This window comes from Agelaius phoeniceus, chromosome 17, assembly GCF_051311805.1.
Source record: "Agelaius phoeniceus isolate bAgePho1 chromosome 17, bAgePho1.hap1, whole genome shotgun sequence".
NCBI classification, from domain to species: Eukaryota; Metazoa; Chordata; class Aves; order Passeriformes; family Icteridae; genus Agelaius; species Agelaius phoeniceus.
Genome location: NC_135281.1, coordinates 10706667 through 10723156, shown reverse-complemented (window position 1 = coordinate 10723156; position 16490 = coordinate 10706667).

Sequence of the window (16490 nt, the reverse complement as noted above, 5' to 3'; positions counted from 1 at the left end):
AGTTAAAAAAAAGTTAAAATTCAAAATACTTTTATCAGCTTTAATAAAAACATTATCACTCTAGTTTTGGGCTTATGCTATGATCTGCATATTAGTAGAAATTAAGGCCAGGAAAATTATATCTTCATTTCAATAAATGAAGAGATTGATCTACTGTGTCACTCCTGGTTGGATTGTACATGGAGAAAAGACAATAACAATACTCAGGTCATCAAGCACTTTACATTAAATCTTGGTTTCATATTGTTCCAAATTCTAACTACTTTTAACCTGAATTTTAAAGACAAAAAAATGCATTCATTTCTAAGAATAGAATCAATAAAAATCAGGAACCTATGTCCAGTAAATAACTATTTTTGGCACCTGTGTCATAGCACTTTATGGGTATTTTCCCCTCATACTGGGATTTGCAAAAGGCTGTGTCCTCTTCCCCATGAACTTTGCATTTATCCATTCCTCTAGTGCTCTCTGGCTCCTGTGGGAAATCTCTTTAATGCTGGAAATCCTGAGGTTAACTAGTTACAATTGGTATTTATTTATTAAAAGCACTGGCTGGTCTGGAGGCTGAGCAAGGATGGGTTTCTCATCCAGGAGATCCAGGGATTTACCTGGGGGAACAAAATCGGCTGAGCCCAAAGGGTCCCATCCCTTCCTGTGTGAATCACCAGGTCCCCTCTGCTGCACCAGGGATGCAGGAGACCTCATCCCTTCACCCCACTGTCCTTCACTGCACTGACCTGCAAGTCCTGCTTGTTATTTTTAAGGGTTTTTTTCAAATTTTATCGCTTGCCTTTTTTATGGCCAGGCAGTCACCTGTCAGCATCAATTATGGGAGTTAATATTGACGTCCTCTTAAAAGAGGTTTAAATATTAAAGTGAAAAGGGACTTGCTCTGGGCTTCATCTCTTTGTGGTGCTCGTCAATAAGAGCTGAACTTGCAGAACAGTTGTCACAGCGATTTTTTGTGTCTCGCGCTGACGCGATGCCTGAGCGGCAAATGTCGCCGGAATTTTTCAAATGAGCAAACCGCGCTTATTAATTATGGTAATAATGACGACTCCACACAGAGCTGCTCCGAGGGAAACAATAGCTGAAACTTGCTCCTTGCGAAAGGGACAGCACAGGAGCTGTTGCCTTTGTTGTTTTTAGAGGCTTTAATGCAGGAAAAAAAAAAATCATCTTTTGCTTCTGGGGAAACAACCTTTCACACACATAAGCCCAGACCCTCAATATGCATATCTTTATTTTAACCACCATGGTATTTATTGATTTTCCCTGCAATTATGCAGTGCTGTATTTATTTGCAGCTGGGCTCTGCCGTGCCATATATTAAACCTCCCTTCCTCCAGTGGTGGCTCTTTAGAAAAATGCTTCTGATTTCCCCTCAGAGTATGGGGTCAATAGGCCATAACTTATGATTTTGAACCTATAGCCAGACCTAATTTATGGATCATTTCTGGCTTCTTGTGTTTAACTGTTTCTGGGAGAGGGTTTCATCAGAGGGAGGGAGCAGATCCATGAGCACAGCTGAGATCCAGACCTATGGACTGTAGGAAAGCTCTGGGCAATGCTAGAGCTAATTCAGACCTCCTTCTCTATAAATTATGTATAATTCTTCTGAAAAATGTTTGTATTTCCTAATATAGCTCTAGATTATCTCACTAAAACAAGGGAAATGTTGTTAAGGAAGCCAATTTTCATGTATCAGAAATTAATTTTCATTTGGTAAGCATGGAATGCATTTAATTCTCAAATTTTATTTATTGGGCTAATATTGACAAAATATAGATTTGCTTTCCTGACTCCACAACTTTGGCAATATTTGCCATAGGTGTAAGGTGAAGGTTTTACATTGGAATATGTGACCATTAAAAAGAAATAATCTCCTGGTCTCTGGCATGATCAGGTTTGCATTGCCCATCAGGGTGATGCTGCAGTGGGCAGGATCACAAAGGGGTGGCTGCACTGGGGTTCCCACACTGCTTTCTCTGACTCCAGCTGGCTCAGGGAGCTCAGGAAAGGGCTGCTCCCCAATCCCAGCAGATTTTGGATCAGGCACAGAGAAAGCTGGGTGTATAAACAGGGCCAGCACAGGCTGCCTGTACAGAGGGGAGCACTGGGAGCTGTCCAGGCTGGGGCTGTGGCACGCTGCATGCATCAGTTCCTTTTTGACTTAACAGCAGCTCCTGGGAGTCATCCCCTTGTGCTTTCCACCACCAAAACCATCTGCTAGAGCTGTGCCTGGAATCACCTGGTCTTCTGGAAGCAGCAGGGAGGAAGGGAAAAAAAAAAGGCAAAGTAAAATTCTTCCCTGGAAAGAAGTAAAATAAATAAATAAATAAATAAAATATTTAACCCATTTGATCCCGAGTTATTTTTTTTTGCAGCCCCAGCGCAGGTCAGGCAGGGGCTGGGTTGGATCCATCCCTCAAGAGCTGGCTGATGGTGCCGGGTGCCCGGAGGTTTGCCAGGTGCCCGGAGGCATGGCAAACATGTTCCGGAGTGGAACATGCCAGGCAACAAATAAATGGTGGAGTCAAAAGCTCCTGATGAGGGTCGGATGTGAAGCGGTGCCAGGCGCACTCAGCAGCCCCGGCTGCGTCAGCACCGAGCTTGCCACGAGATCCCTCAGCTCTGCTCAGCCTGAGAACCCTCAGCTCTGCTCAGCCTGAGAACCCTCAGTTCTGCACAGCCTGAGAACCCTCAGTTCTGCACAGCCTGAGATCCCTCAGCTCTGCACAGCCTGAGAACCCTCAGCTCTGCACAACCTGAGAACCCTCAGCTCTGCACAGCCTGAGATCCCTCAGCTCTGCTCAGCCTGAGAACCCTCAGCTCTGCACAGCCTGAGAACCCTCAGTTCTGCACACAGCCTGAGAACCCTCAGCTCTGCACAACCTGAGAACCCTCAGCTCTGCACAGCCTGAGATCCCTCAGCTCTGCACAGCCTGAGAACCCTCAGTTCTGCACAGCCTGAGAACCCTCAGCTCTGCACACAGCCTGAGAACCCTTGGCTCTGCTCAGCCTGAGAACCCTCAGCTCTGCACAGCCTGAGAACCCTCAGCCCTGCACAGCCTGAGAACCCTCGGCTCTGCACAGCCTGAGAACCCTCGGCTCTGCACAGCCTGAGAACCCTCGGCTCTGCTCAGCCTGAGAACCCTCGGCTCTGCACAGCCTGAGAACCCTCGGCTCTGCTCAGCCTGAGAACCCTCGGCTCTGCTCAGGCTGAGAACCCTCAGCTCTGCTCAGCCTGAGAACCCTCAGCTCTGCACAGCCTGAGAACCCTCAGCTCTGCACAGCCTGGGAACCCTCAGTTCTGCTCAGCCTGAGAACCCTGAGCTCTGCACAGTCTGAGAACCCTGAGCTCTGCACACAGCCTGAGAACCCTCAGCTCTGCACACAGCCTGAGAACCCTCAGCTCTGCTCAGCCTGAGAACCCTCAGCTCTGCTCAGCCTGAGAACCCTCAGCTCTGCACAGCCTGAGAACCCTGAGCTCTGCACAGCCTGAGAACCCTCAGCTCTGCACAGCCAGGCATGTGGGATCCCAGGGAACACGGCAGCAGAAATGCCATGGGAGGTGCAGGCTGGGGCTGAGCTCCTCCTCTCAGCCCTGGCTGCACACATGGAGTGGGAGTGGGAGTGCTCATGCCCACGGCAGGCTCTGACCCCTCAGCAGCACCCAGGCACCACAGGGTCACTTGGAAATGAACCCACAGCCTTTAATTCTGGATTTATGGCTGCTACTGATCCTAAGCTAACCTTTTGCCATTACAGTGCCTGAATGCAACTTTGGGGATTAATAAACGGGAAAAGCCGAGACCTTAACTGTCAGGAATATAGTAGATGTGCCCGGCACTAAAACGAGCAGCCATAAACCATGGAGGAGTTCTCTTCACCTAGAGGAAAACCAGCTCCTGGTGGATAGGGTTAACAGCAAGCAGCCACAGAGCCAAGGGACACAGCTCCAGGCTCCAGTGCCTGCCTTGCAGGAGCCCAAGGAGTTAAACCCAAGCAAACCTCCTCATGCATTTTATGTCACAACTCCCCCCCCCTTTTTTTTTTTTTTTGTCTGTGTGTGTGTGACCAAGCCAAGTTCTTTTTTAGCTCTACCCTTTTGAAAACTGCTGGTTACAGATAAATTAAAATGCCAGAGCTGAAATTGCCCACGTTAGCCCCTAAGGGAGCCTGCACTGTCATCTTTCATTAGATGCTGATAGACCAAAAGCCCAAGGCAAAGTGAAAGCTGGTTCCTAAGAAAGGGCTGGGAGCCAGGAGCTGCATCTCTCTGCTGTAATCTTGCATCTCTGTCCTTTTAAGTTTAAGCTGAGCAATGCTTTCTTGGACATGTCTGTTTTCATACTGCAAATTTCAGTCTTAAAATCAACAGCAAATATGAACAGGGTAATCCACAGAGTCCTAAATTGTCAAGACAAGCCAGTGCATTTTCTCAGAGCAATCTGATGGTTTTGTCTGGTGTCAGCCCTTACATCCTCCAGTGCAGATGATATGTTTGGACGGTTTAATAAAGAGCTGTTTAGAAATGTGACTGTTATTCTTTTTTTTAAAGAATACAATCACAGAATCTTTCAGTAACAAAAGTGGGATTTTCCCTGTGCTTCTCTCATCCCTTTGCAGGAGGGGTGGTGTCTTGGTGGGCTTTGTGAGGTGCCACACAGAGGTGACATGGTCTACTCTAAAAAAAAATCAAAGTCTGAAATTATGCCTGCACAAGGAGTTCAATAAACCATAAAGGCCAGTGGCTTTCCAGCATCCTTGCACTTTGTGTTTGCATTAGAGATGTGCTATGACTTAGAAAAACCAGGGCTTGTCCTGGGTGTGCACAGGCACTGGGCAGTGGGCAGGAGTCTCTGAAAGGAGCACCAGCCCAAATCCAATCCCTTACAAGCAACACAAGCTGCATTTTGCTTCTGTGCCCAAAGGATAAAGCTTCCTCATCTTCCCAGGGGCAGTGAATGGATGAGGAGGCTCTTGGACATCACCCCTGTACTGCCTTATCCCTGCGAAATCCTACTGAGGAAATCAAGCTGGGAAACCATACTGGGATGGCCAGCTGCTGTAACCTTTGGATGTCCTGCCACCATGAAGTTCAATTGCAGGTGGCTGAATGCGGTGTCTTTCAAGGCATGCAAAAGTGTTGAAAGCCTGGAGAAACCAGCCCAGTTGGTTTTGCTCATCTGTCGCTCTAGGCAGTGAAATAATTTACTCCATTTCCATCCACCTTCTTCTCTTTATTTGTATTGAGTTATGATGGGGAAACGAGCTGCCTTAGATGTTGCTTACTTTCCTGGAGTCAGCAAGGCTTTAGTTTTCAGACCATTATATCTCTGTGCTCCTAATCTCAGTGGGCTTGCTTTTTTTTTTTTTTTTTCCCCTAGCTGCTCCTGAATTAATTTTTATTCTGTGTATACAACACAAAGCAAACATCCACCCAGCAAAGTCCAGCTTTTCTCTCTGCAGCAGGCAGGACACTTCACCGCGTGGCGCCCGCGATTGATTGAGTGGAGGAAACCGGACACAAAGTAAAGAAAACTGCAAAATATATTGTTCTGAAAGTTATTGGGCAAGGCCGTGGGGAATGAGTTTCCATTGCACTACAGCTCCAGGGGAGGCAATAATAATGAGCTGCACTTAGCAAAAGTAAATACCTGTGACAGCTCTGTGGAGGTGCACAGGGCTCGGGCTGCAGTGCTGTGTCAGTTCTGTGAGCTGGACCCCTCGAGATTGTGAAGAAAGGAGGAAAATTTGGGCTTTATTTCTGGGGAGTTTCTGCTATTTGAGAGTGCTTCAGTGGAAGGCATTGTGGTAGGGATAGCATAAGAGATCTTAGCAAGGACAAACATCCCTGCAATGCAATAATTTGACATTTGAATTATAAATTTTCTTTCTGCATTCCAGACTTGTTTCAGATACACAATAAGAAAGGCACTTTCATGGGCTTCATGAACAGCACTGCCACTGCTCTGCCTGCCCAATATCACTTCTCACTTTTTAAATAAATGCATACTCATATGCTGCAGATCAAGCCTGTTGTCAGGGGCTCTCATTTTGGATAAAGCAGGGGGTTAATTTCACATACATGATCCAAATAAAATCAGAAGAGTGAGAACAAACAGGTCAGACTTTGGGTCTCATTATGGTCAATTCTCCTGACTGGATAATTTTCATCTTCATCTGGAGGGGAGATGAAATGTGTGTGTGCACCCAGCAAGCCTTTGGGATGCCCAGCAAGAATGCAGCCCCATTTCCTTGCCTGGATCCTCTCAGCTTCCAGCGTCCACTCTACATGGAAAGGCCATGGATGGAACCAGCCAAGCCTTCAGCACTTTCCAACAGAGGCCTGGGAAGAGCCACCAGGCAGTGATGGTCCTGACAAGGAGCAGGACCAGGGACCCTGTCAGGGTGCAGAGGTGGGTGCTCTAAAGAACCTTCTTTGGCCATGGAGCAAAACTGTGGGGTTGACAGAAGGGAAAATTTGGTCTAAAATCAGAAACACCATTTAGTTTCCTGACTTATAAAAGAGGGTAATCACACTCCCTTTCCATGGTATCATGCCGTTTAATTAGTAAATGATTAATTTGCTAATGATCTCCCTGGCATGGAAAGCGCTGCTGAACAGCTTCTTTTCCCAGCCATGGAAATCTGTGGCAGAAGGGAGATACATCTGCACCTTCCCAGGCCTGTTTGCTTATCCCCCATTCCTCCACTGCTCTGCCCAGACCTGTGCCCTGGGTAAAGGCAGCTCTGGAACCCTTCAGCACCTCTGCAGTGAGGCAGGAAAGCTTTTGTGAGCTGAGCCACATCTTTGCTCTCCATAAAGCAAAAAGAAATGTTTCCTTGGAGCTGGAGGAGAGGTGGGAGCTGAGGATCAGCTCTTCTGGCAGCCCCTGTTGTGCCTTGCTCAGAGCCACCTGCAGAAGAGACACGTTTGCATGGCAAACTCAGACATAAAACATGTTGTTCTGCCATGTAAACACTCAAATGTCTCAAATTTTGTTTTATTCACAATTTCAGCAAACGAGATTATCGGTGAAAAGAGAAGGAAGCAGAAGTGAATTGCAGCCTTGCTTGGGAAAAGGGAGAGAGACTCATTTAAGCCAATTTCTTCAATCAAGAAGAAAGGCTGTTTGAAAAACAGATCAAAGCAAGAGTGGTTTCCTTGTAGAAAGAGTTTATCAGAACGGCATTTTCCATAAACAGGGCTTGAGATGGACCTTGAGAAGGCTGGGGCTGATCCTCAGAGCAGTTTGTACCTTTGCAGCACATGTTGCAGCAGTCCCAAACCCTGGTGTGGCTGTTTCTCCATGTTCCTCTGGCTCCCAAGGCCACAGAGAGATGAAAAGCCCCAGAAGGGCTTCCCTTGTCCTGACCCTGCTCCGAAGCTTCCCTGACCAAGGTGAATCTGTTCCCTCGCCTCTGGGAGCACCCCAGGTTTCAAGCAGAGACAGGGCTCATGCCTGTCCTCTGCTGTGGGTCCTGCCATCCTTTTAATGCTTGTGAGCAGCTTATCTGCCTTTCCTTATCTCAATTCTTTCCTTCCTCAGGGTTCCCTCCTCACCTTCACCTTCCTGCCATCCTTTTCCCCAGCCCAGCTAAGCCTCCCTTGCATGGGGCTGTCCCTTTTACAGCTTTTTTTGCCTGAAGCCACATATCTCCCAAGCAAGTGCTTTTTTTTTTGAGGGCTCTTGACATTAAAAAGCTCCAGTTTTGGAGCCTTAATGGGGAAGTAGAACTGTAACATCAGCATTGTGGCACTGGGAAAAAAAAACCACTGCAAAAGTGAGCAGAACTGGACCCCTCACATCTTGAGTGGCTTGATGCTCCTCAGGAAAGCTTGGCACAAAAATACACTGCCTTTTGTGTGCAAAGCTGTGCACTCAGCCCTGCAAACTGGTGAGATTGGCTTAAAAATAACGATGTTTTAAAATAGAGTAAAATGCATTTTGGGCAACTTTCATCTGCTCCTTGGCTTTGGAGTGGTTCTCAGTTTGGCCCTGGGGACCACTTCAATCCCATTTCCAAGTTCTTCTCTGTACCCTGAAGGGCCAGACATCTACTTGAAGAAATGAAATCAAATCGGAGATTGCCTGAAACCCCACAAAAATACTGATGCTTTTAAAACCAAACAAAATCCTCACTCCAAATGGAAGCTGGGTCCAGCCTGACAACAAAAATCACAAGTTGGCACTGCAGCCCTCCCAGCGAGGCATCCTGGCTGATTAGTGCTGCTGCCTCATTAACATGCATACCGTAATCTCATTTGCTCCAGGACTGCTTTGATGTTAATTCCAGCGTTTTGGTGCAGTGTGGTGCTGCACTCTGTGTTTTCAGGCTAGCATTCCTCTCTTCTGCAGCCCAAGCCTTTTCTTTTTTGTGAGTCTGTCCTTCCTGTGGCCACTTAAGCACTGGCCACCTTCCTCCTCCCAGCCCTGTGGCTTTGCCCCCCAGTTTCCTGCCTGACCCCATACTGGTTGTGCTCTACTTTCCATAGAATTTTCCCTCTCTGTAATTTTCCAGCCATTCTTTCATATATTTTTTTCAAACTGAGAGCACCTTTTCCCCAACCCCTGTGACTCCTAGATACGATATTCAGCCATGGAAGTTGTCCAGTTTGGGAACAAGAAGCCATTAAATGCACTGAGCAGTAAATCCCATTAAATACACTGAGTAGTAAATCCCACTTACTCCAATGAGAAAATAAATGTTCTGGTGCAGGATGGGCAAGGGCAAAAGCAGATGCCAGTGATGTGGGGGACCAAAGTTTAATGGTCATTAGAAGGAGCTGAGCTATCAAGAGAGCCAGGCATGCTCCTAGAGTTGTCTGGGGATGGGCCTGGAGTAGAGGTTTTGTTCAGAGCAAGATGGAGACTTTGCCTCTCCACAAAATCAATCATTTTCACACTTCTCCATTGTGGATTCCAGATATCCTGGGTATTTACAATGGTGAGGGCTCAGAGCTGCCTCAAAACATGGGCAGGGCCAGAAAAGCGAGGCTGCTTTATTGTCTGGGAGATCAATGACTTTAATAATTAGCATCTTACTTACACATGATTTCTATACTCAATTTGAATCTTAATTAGAGATGGAGGGGGGGGATTCAGAAACCCTGATGTAGCTCACGAGTGTCTCCCGCCTCCTTGGAGGAGGAGACCCTGTGGTGAGAGCTGTGACAAACCTGAGCTGCAGCATCAGGGAGCTCACCCTGCCACCTGGTCCCTCTGGGGAGGACACTGGGGCTGGGGGGGTCCCACAACCAAGTCCTGTACACTGAGAGACCCCAAAGCACAGCTCCAGCCTGCAAAGGGGAGCACAGCACAGCTTGAGGCTGAGGCTGAGGCTGCTGCCCAGACCCAGAGCTGCTCTGATGGGGCTGAGGCTGAGGAACCCAGGGCTGCTCTGGATGGGGCTGAGGCTGAGGGTGCTGCTGAGACCCAGAACTGCTCAGATGGGGCTGATGATCCTGCTCAGCCCCAGCGTCCGCCCAAAGTGCTCAGCAGCTGTAAAAATCCGCTGCAGTTTAGGATCAAGGAAGGGATGGAGGGGCTGTCAGTGCAGGCAGGCAGCTTTAAACCTCAGCCTACATGTCTTTACACAGGGACATGCATTAAAAAAATGCGAGGCATTTGAAGCCCACCATTTTAATTAAACTGATTTAACATCCGAGCTCGTGAGGGGCGCGGGGCTGGCAAGCACAAAGGAGCTGCACAATCACTTTGGCTCCATTGTTGACGGGCTTTTGCTCTCTGTTTGTACAATAACCTATTGAACTTTTCCAGACTGTAATTCAATACAGAATAGATCCTTGCAGGAGGCTTTTTTGGCAGGGAGCACTGAAGGCCTTGAATCAATTTCACTTTTCCAGCGTGGTTGTTTAATGTATTGATACCAGCTGGAAAAAAAAAAAAAAGGAAAAATAAAAAGGAATCAATGTTACTTTTATTTGTCCTGAGCTGAAGCCTTTTGGTTCTGTTCTTTGTGACACGGATAGCATGCAGCGTGTGGCTATTGTCCCACCTTCGCCAGGAAAAGCAAAGGCTGTTAACGCGAAACAAGGCGGGTTTTTTGTCCGTAATACTTCCCGCTTTTGCAAAGGCTTAAAAGGTTTTGTAGGAAGAGAAACATCCAGCAATCCACTGCTGCATGGCTTAGCTGGTTGTTCTAGAGATGCAGAACTGCTGGGACTCTGGGTGAGTGGCCAAGGCAGTGCCCCAGGTCAGGCAGCCCCCATTGCTCAGGTGCACACCCGGAGATGAGCAGGGAGCCAGGCAGGGCTCTGCCAGCTCCTCTTTGGGGACCGGTGTTAAAAACAGCCCAGGGACCTCCTGCCATGCCCTGGGCCCGCCCTGTGAGTGACTGCATTGCCGGTGGGATACCCCCGCCCTGTGCATCCTGAGCAGCATCACAGGAGCGTCTGCGCCGCCTTGGAGCGAGTGCCAGAGGAGAGGAAGCATCAGCAGGGCCCTGGCTGAGCCGGGTCAGCGCTGGCAGCACGGTGCAGCCCCTCACACCCTTGCAGGCAGCAGGATGAGGGGTGGGCAGGAGCTGGGGGATGCCCACAGTTTGGGTTACACGGCAGGAGGAGAGTGCAGGCTCCGGAGCAGGGGAGGCGCAGCGCTCCAGAAGCACTCCCAAAAGACAGGGCTGTTAATTGTTACTTAAGCAATGAAGCTGTTTCAGATTGCCTGGGGTGAAGCAGCGGCGGTGGAAGGTGTCTCACTGCCAGAGTGAGAAGTGGCGTTGTTGGGGCTCCTCTTAACTGGGAAAGTTTTCCTGGGAGTGTGAAAGAAAGCTGTGGGCTGCCCCGGGGCCGCTGGTGTGACCTGCAGGAATCTGGCAGAGAAAACAGAGAATCCTGCCCAAAGTGAGCATGCAGAGGGAAAACAAATCCCTCTTGGGTTGAGCCAATTTTCCAGACAAAACCAAGCAGGACTGGGATGGGTTAGATCTCCCTGGATTACCAGGCATCCCTGTTGAGCCACTGTGCCTTTTCCAGCCCCAGAAGAGGAACGTTTCCCTGCCTTGCTCCCATCTCAGGCCTCCCCAGTCCACGCTTCCTGAGAGGTTCTGGCCTCCATCCTGTGTGACACAGATGTCCCTGCACCAACAGAAGATGACACGTGTGAACACACATGTAGAGAGAGGGGATGTGCTTGGTGACCACTGCCAGTTTTCCCGGGAAAAGGAAAGGCTGGGTTTCACAAACCCTTAGTGATGCTAACGCACAAATCCCACTGATTTACACTCTCAGTGTGTTTTTCTGTTAGGATTTACCCCAAATGAAGAGAAGACTGATACTGCAGCAGTTAAATGTGGGAAACAGGAGGAGTGTTTTGAGCAGAGTTTCACTTGCTGATGATCTGCCTTTAAGAGTTAGTCTTGGGTTTAAAAGGCAGATGCTGGAGGGCAGCTTTGTGCCCTGCAAGTTATTGAGGTAGAGAGGCTGAAACACATCCCTAAAATAAATCTGTGTGCATGGCAAGGTGTCTGTTCCTCCCCCTGATCAGAAATTCAAGCTGTCTGATATTACTGTAGCGAGTCCTGATGAACAGGACTGGGAAACACAGTCACTGCTTATAATGAGGTGCTGCAGTGTAAACCTAATCTTCATTTAGAGCAATTTCTGAAAGACAAAGAGAAATCCACCTGATGAGGTGCTGCTGAACCATGCAATGTACCTACAAATCAAAGCCCCACATCCCCAGACTTAGCTGGGAAGGGGAAATAAATGGCAGGGGGGCAGCTGAGCAGGTGGAGGCCGCCTTGCAGGAGCATCCCTGGGCAGGATGGGGCTGGGAGGATGAAACGTGAGGAGCATCCCAGCCCCCCCAGCTCACTGTGCCACGCACATGCCTGACCCTCAGCATCCCCTCGCTCCCCTTCCTCCCCCCTGCACTTATAAATCAGAGCAGAATTAATTCAGGCGCCGCGTTTTATTTGATAAACGTCAAAATATGTAAATACCGGGCTCTCTTCCTACAGTCGCTAAAACAAATGGAAAACACATTTATTAGCATAGAGATGAGTTTAATCAAATCAGCGGCGAGTACAAATTAGCCACAGGAAACGTAATGAGCTGGGAATTAATTAGCAGCATAATGGTAATAACTTTGCCTGCTGATTACCTTGCGGCCATGGCTCTCCCCCAGGGCTTTCCATGGGTTCTCCAACAGCTGATCTTTTCTGTAGCAGGAGCCCCTGAACTGGAACAGCATGGCCGGCAGCTCCTGTGCAACAGACTGGAGGAGGGGAGGGAGACCGGGTGAGGGAGGGAGGGGGAAGGAAAGCCATGTGAAAGATCTGCTGCCTTCACCTTCCCCAGCCCCGAGCCTCTTCCTTTGCCCCTGGCTCTGCCGGGCTGTCCTGCCAGGCTGTGGGGATGCCCTGATGGGTGATGGGCTGGGTGGGATATCTGGGTCACCTTCCCCAAGCCAGTGTTCCCTCCTGGGCCAAGCACATGGCACATTTCAGAGCAGCCCGGGCTTGTTCCCGTGCATCCTGCTGTAGGGGGATGGTGCCGGGTCTGACTTGTCCAAAAATAAATACCCAGGCGGTTCTGGAGAGAGGCTGGAGTTGCCTTGGGAAGGGTAGGAGCAGGCTGACCCCGGAGACTCAGCTGGCTGTTTTGAGGAGCTGATGTTGCATGAGAAAGGGACAATTGGTGCTCCAGGGGCTTTGTAAAGTGCTGGGCTTGTAAATTAACTGTTTGACACCAACAGTGATGGAGAACAGCGCGGGGCAGGGGATGCATGGAAGGAAGGGGCAGTTTCTCTTGATTTATTTGTATTCCTTCTGCAATGCCTCTCCTCCTAACACCTGAGCAGTCCAAAATAACTTGCTCAGAGCCTTTCAGTGCTGGAGCTAAAAGCACTTCATAAGCCTTAATGAATCAAGCTGTGCAACAGCCCTGCGAGGAATTATTATCCCCAGTGGTGTGGGAAGATTAAGGGAAAAATGCTCCTGTTTGGGGGCCTCCATTTAAATGCTCCAGTCCATCCTCATGCACCTTCACACAGCAGCCTCCCAGGCAAGTGACTGAGTCAAAACTTGAGAAGTTTAAAAAAATAAAGTTAAGTTAAAAAAACCCAACAAAACAGGTCATGCACTGAGGCACTTTAATGGGAATCTGTGGGGAATTAACTGAGCATCTAAGCCCAAAATGTAATGCAAAGTGATTTCTGGAGGTTGTGTGGATGGTGGAAAGTGGGAATCCTGCTTCCAGGTCACTGGTACCTGCAGAGTCTCTGTCTTGTCCTTAAGCAGAAAGAAGCTTCATATTCAGATCTGACCTTTGCAGCTGAGAGACCCAAGTAAAATCCATAATTGACCTCTGGGTGCAAAAATAAGCAAGTAGGCTTACTAATCCCTGCTTGTACACCCATGATAAATTTTCCAAAATCCCCTGTATTGCTTTTCCCAGACTTTTCTGGGAATAGGTATTCACCATTGCCTTTAATTGCAATATTAGGTCATTGCTTTTACCAACATCTCCCTTACAAATTTGATCCAACCTGCCCATGCCAACAGTGCTGATGGCAATGCCTCACCTCAGCAAGCTGACTGGGAGAAGAATTTAACAGCTGTCCTTGGAAAATCTCACTGGTCCCTCCAAAACCAAGAGAGAGGAGAGAGGAGAGCGGAGAGCAAATGAGTCCTGCTGCACTCTGGATCAGACCTGCTTTCATGCAGGAACTGAAATAGGTGTCCCAAGATAGAGCAATAAACTGAAATTCAGTCTCCATGGGACATTTGGTGATGTGTGAACTTTTGTGGGACCGTTTGCTTCTTCTGGAGAAGCAGAGACAGAACTTCAACAGAAGGATTCTTTTTAGGGCCTGATCTGCAGAGGTGCATGGAGAAGGGATGTTTGCACAGATACTTCCAGCATTTTTTCAGAACTCCTCCTTTCATTAGCCAGTGCTGGCTGCCCTGTCAGAGGCTGGGCTCAGCCCTCCTGCTGCTTGTTGGGTTTGTACCCAAAGCTGAGGGGCCTCCAAGCCTGATGGGCACTGTGCAAGAGCTGCCACCCACTCTCAAAGGCCATCTCTGGGATGCTCCTCTCTGGAGATCCCACCCTGCAGAGTCAGGGCAACGTGGGCCTGACCTCAGATGAAAGTTGTATGACTTCAGTTAAAGATGCTTCATTTTTTACTCCTTTTGTTGCCTCTGATCTTTCTTTTTTTCCAAGGGAGCTTGTGTAAGTTGACACAATAGATTAAACCACGAGTCGCAGTTGAAGAATCCTGTGTTTTATTATCAGGGATAAATAATATCTCCCCCAGAGGAAAATGGGAGAACACAAGGTCACCCAGCATGCCCAGAGAGGAGCCTGAATAGAATCTGTAAGTTGCTCCAGCCTCCTGTGCAGCCTGAGCTTCGTTCTGAAGGCAGAGGGGTTTATTCTTCAAAGCACCACTTCCCTTTGCTACCTGCAGACAAATAGGTTGCTCTAAGATGCGTTCCACGAGCTGATTTTTGATTCATGAAAGCTTGAACCAACACTGATCATAAGAGAATTGACAGTGATCATAAAATATGAAAGGTTTTTAAGAAGGACTCTACATCATACTGAGGTCTGCAGCAGGATTTCTGCTTCAGAGCCAGAGGGACCAAATGCATCCTTGGTTTATTGATGAAAATGTGGAAGTGAAAGCAGTGAAAGTAGAATTTTGCCCCTGTATATTCAAGGCTACCTAATGCCACAGAAGCTTTTAGGAAATCTACCACTTTAAGCATAAACACAAAACAATTTTGTTCTCATGCAATTTTCTTGCCAATGCTTTTTCTTAAAAATCTGTACGGCTGTCATATAAAATATGCCTGGGTTTGTTCTAATTTAGATTACGCATGTTTGTCCTCAGTGAGTGATTGATTAAGTGCTCTGATCTTGACTGCTATGTTAGCAGCAGGTTATCTGTGCAAGAGGATTGGGAAGCTCATTGGATAAATGGTAGAGATGAAATCTTAGCTGTTACAGATCTGGGTTTCTTGTTCGCAGCCAAGGCAAATGCTGTCTTCTGTGCAATAACAAACATGCTTTGTAATGTGTTCCAGGACAGAGCTGAGCCTGACTTTGTTTCCTCGTGGAAGGGCTTTAAGCTGTCACAATACCGTGGCACCAAACTCTTGGTGTCACAGCTCTCACTGCAAGGAGGGTATCTCTGAGTTCACTGGATCAGTTGTGATTTACGCTGATGTAACTCAAAACAAAATGTGTCTCACTGACATCTGCGGAGCTGCTCAGATAAAACCAACACATGAGCAGAATCAGGGAAAAAAAAGAAGATCTCTCTGTGCAACTGAGCTCATTCAAATCAGCAAGCATGGCTTAGCAGGGCTGACCAAAATGGAAAACCTCCTTCAGGGGTTACTTACCCTGTCAATCTCACTTTACCATCACTGACCCTGAGCTGGGAGCAAATACAATCCTACCCACAGGAGCTGGGAGATATTTTCTTGCTTTTTTTGCAGAATCTTAGGTTCTGTACTTCTTACAGGAAATTATGTCAATTTATGTTTTATTATCTCTTAATTTGTTTGTGTTTATGAGCTAGAATGGACACAACTAAAAGTACCTGAAAACACCAACTTGAAAAAATAAATCAGTTTTATTTTTCTTTAGTGCATCTGCATTCCTACACTGGTCTATTGCATTGTCTTTGAAACACTATAGGACTAAGGTGTGGTAACAAAACAGGCAATTATGAAAAGAAAGGAGGATTTTTTTTTCCTCTCCTTTTCTCTTTCTGAATCATTTCTCTGACCTTCTTGGAGGTGTAGAGAAAGCTTCCAAGACCATCAGAATAAATAGGTTGTTTACTTGTTGTGATGCTTCCAGCCTTGGGAAAAAAAAAAAAAGAAGAAGATAAAGAATACAGAAAAGAAAATCCTTATACCCACTGTCTTCCAAAAGGAAACAGATGAGCTGTGAACTCTTGAGAAAATATTCCAAAATCTGAGCATGATGCTGTCACAGTAAAGCAGAATAAAACAGAAGAAAGCCAAACAAAAAGGTGGTGATCCCAGAGGGACTCAGCACCCTCCTTCTCATCATGGACTTTGGGGTAAAAACAGGGGCAGGTTGCAGAAATACCAAAACAAGGGGATCCATCTTGGGAAAAAAAAACCCCCTCTGTCCCAGCCTAATTTGCCATGATTAGGGTATCATGTTTGCTGTTGTCTGAGTGATTTGCTCCCAGCCCTGCACAGGCAGGGGCAGCAGCTCAGGTGGCTCCTGGGCGAGCCCTTGCCGAGGAAAACCATGGCCTGCAGCCACGGAGGGAAGTGCTAAGCTGTGTTAATGATGCTGTGTTATCATCAGGCTCTAATGCTGCCTGGGATGGATGTCACTGCTGTGTATGTTCCTGCAGATCAGTTGGTAATTACACTTGGATCCAAAGTAATTACGCTGAGACTTGCACTCCGGTTTAGAGACAGAAATAACCATGCACTCGCCTGGTCCCACACGTAGCACTTGT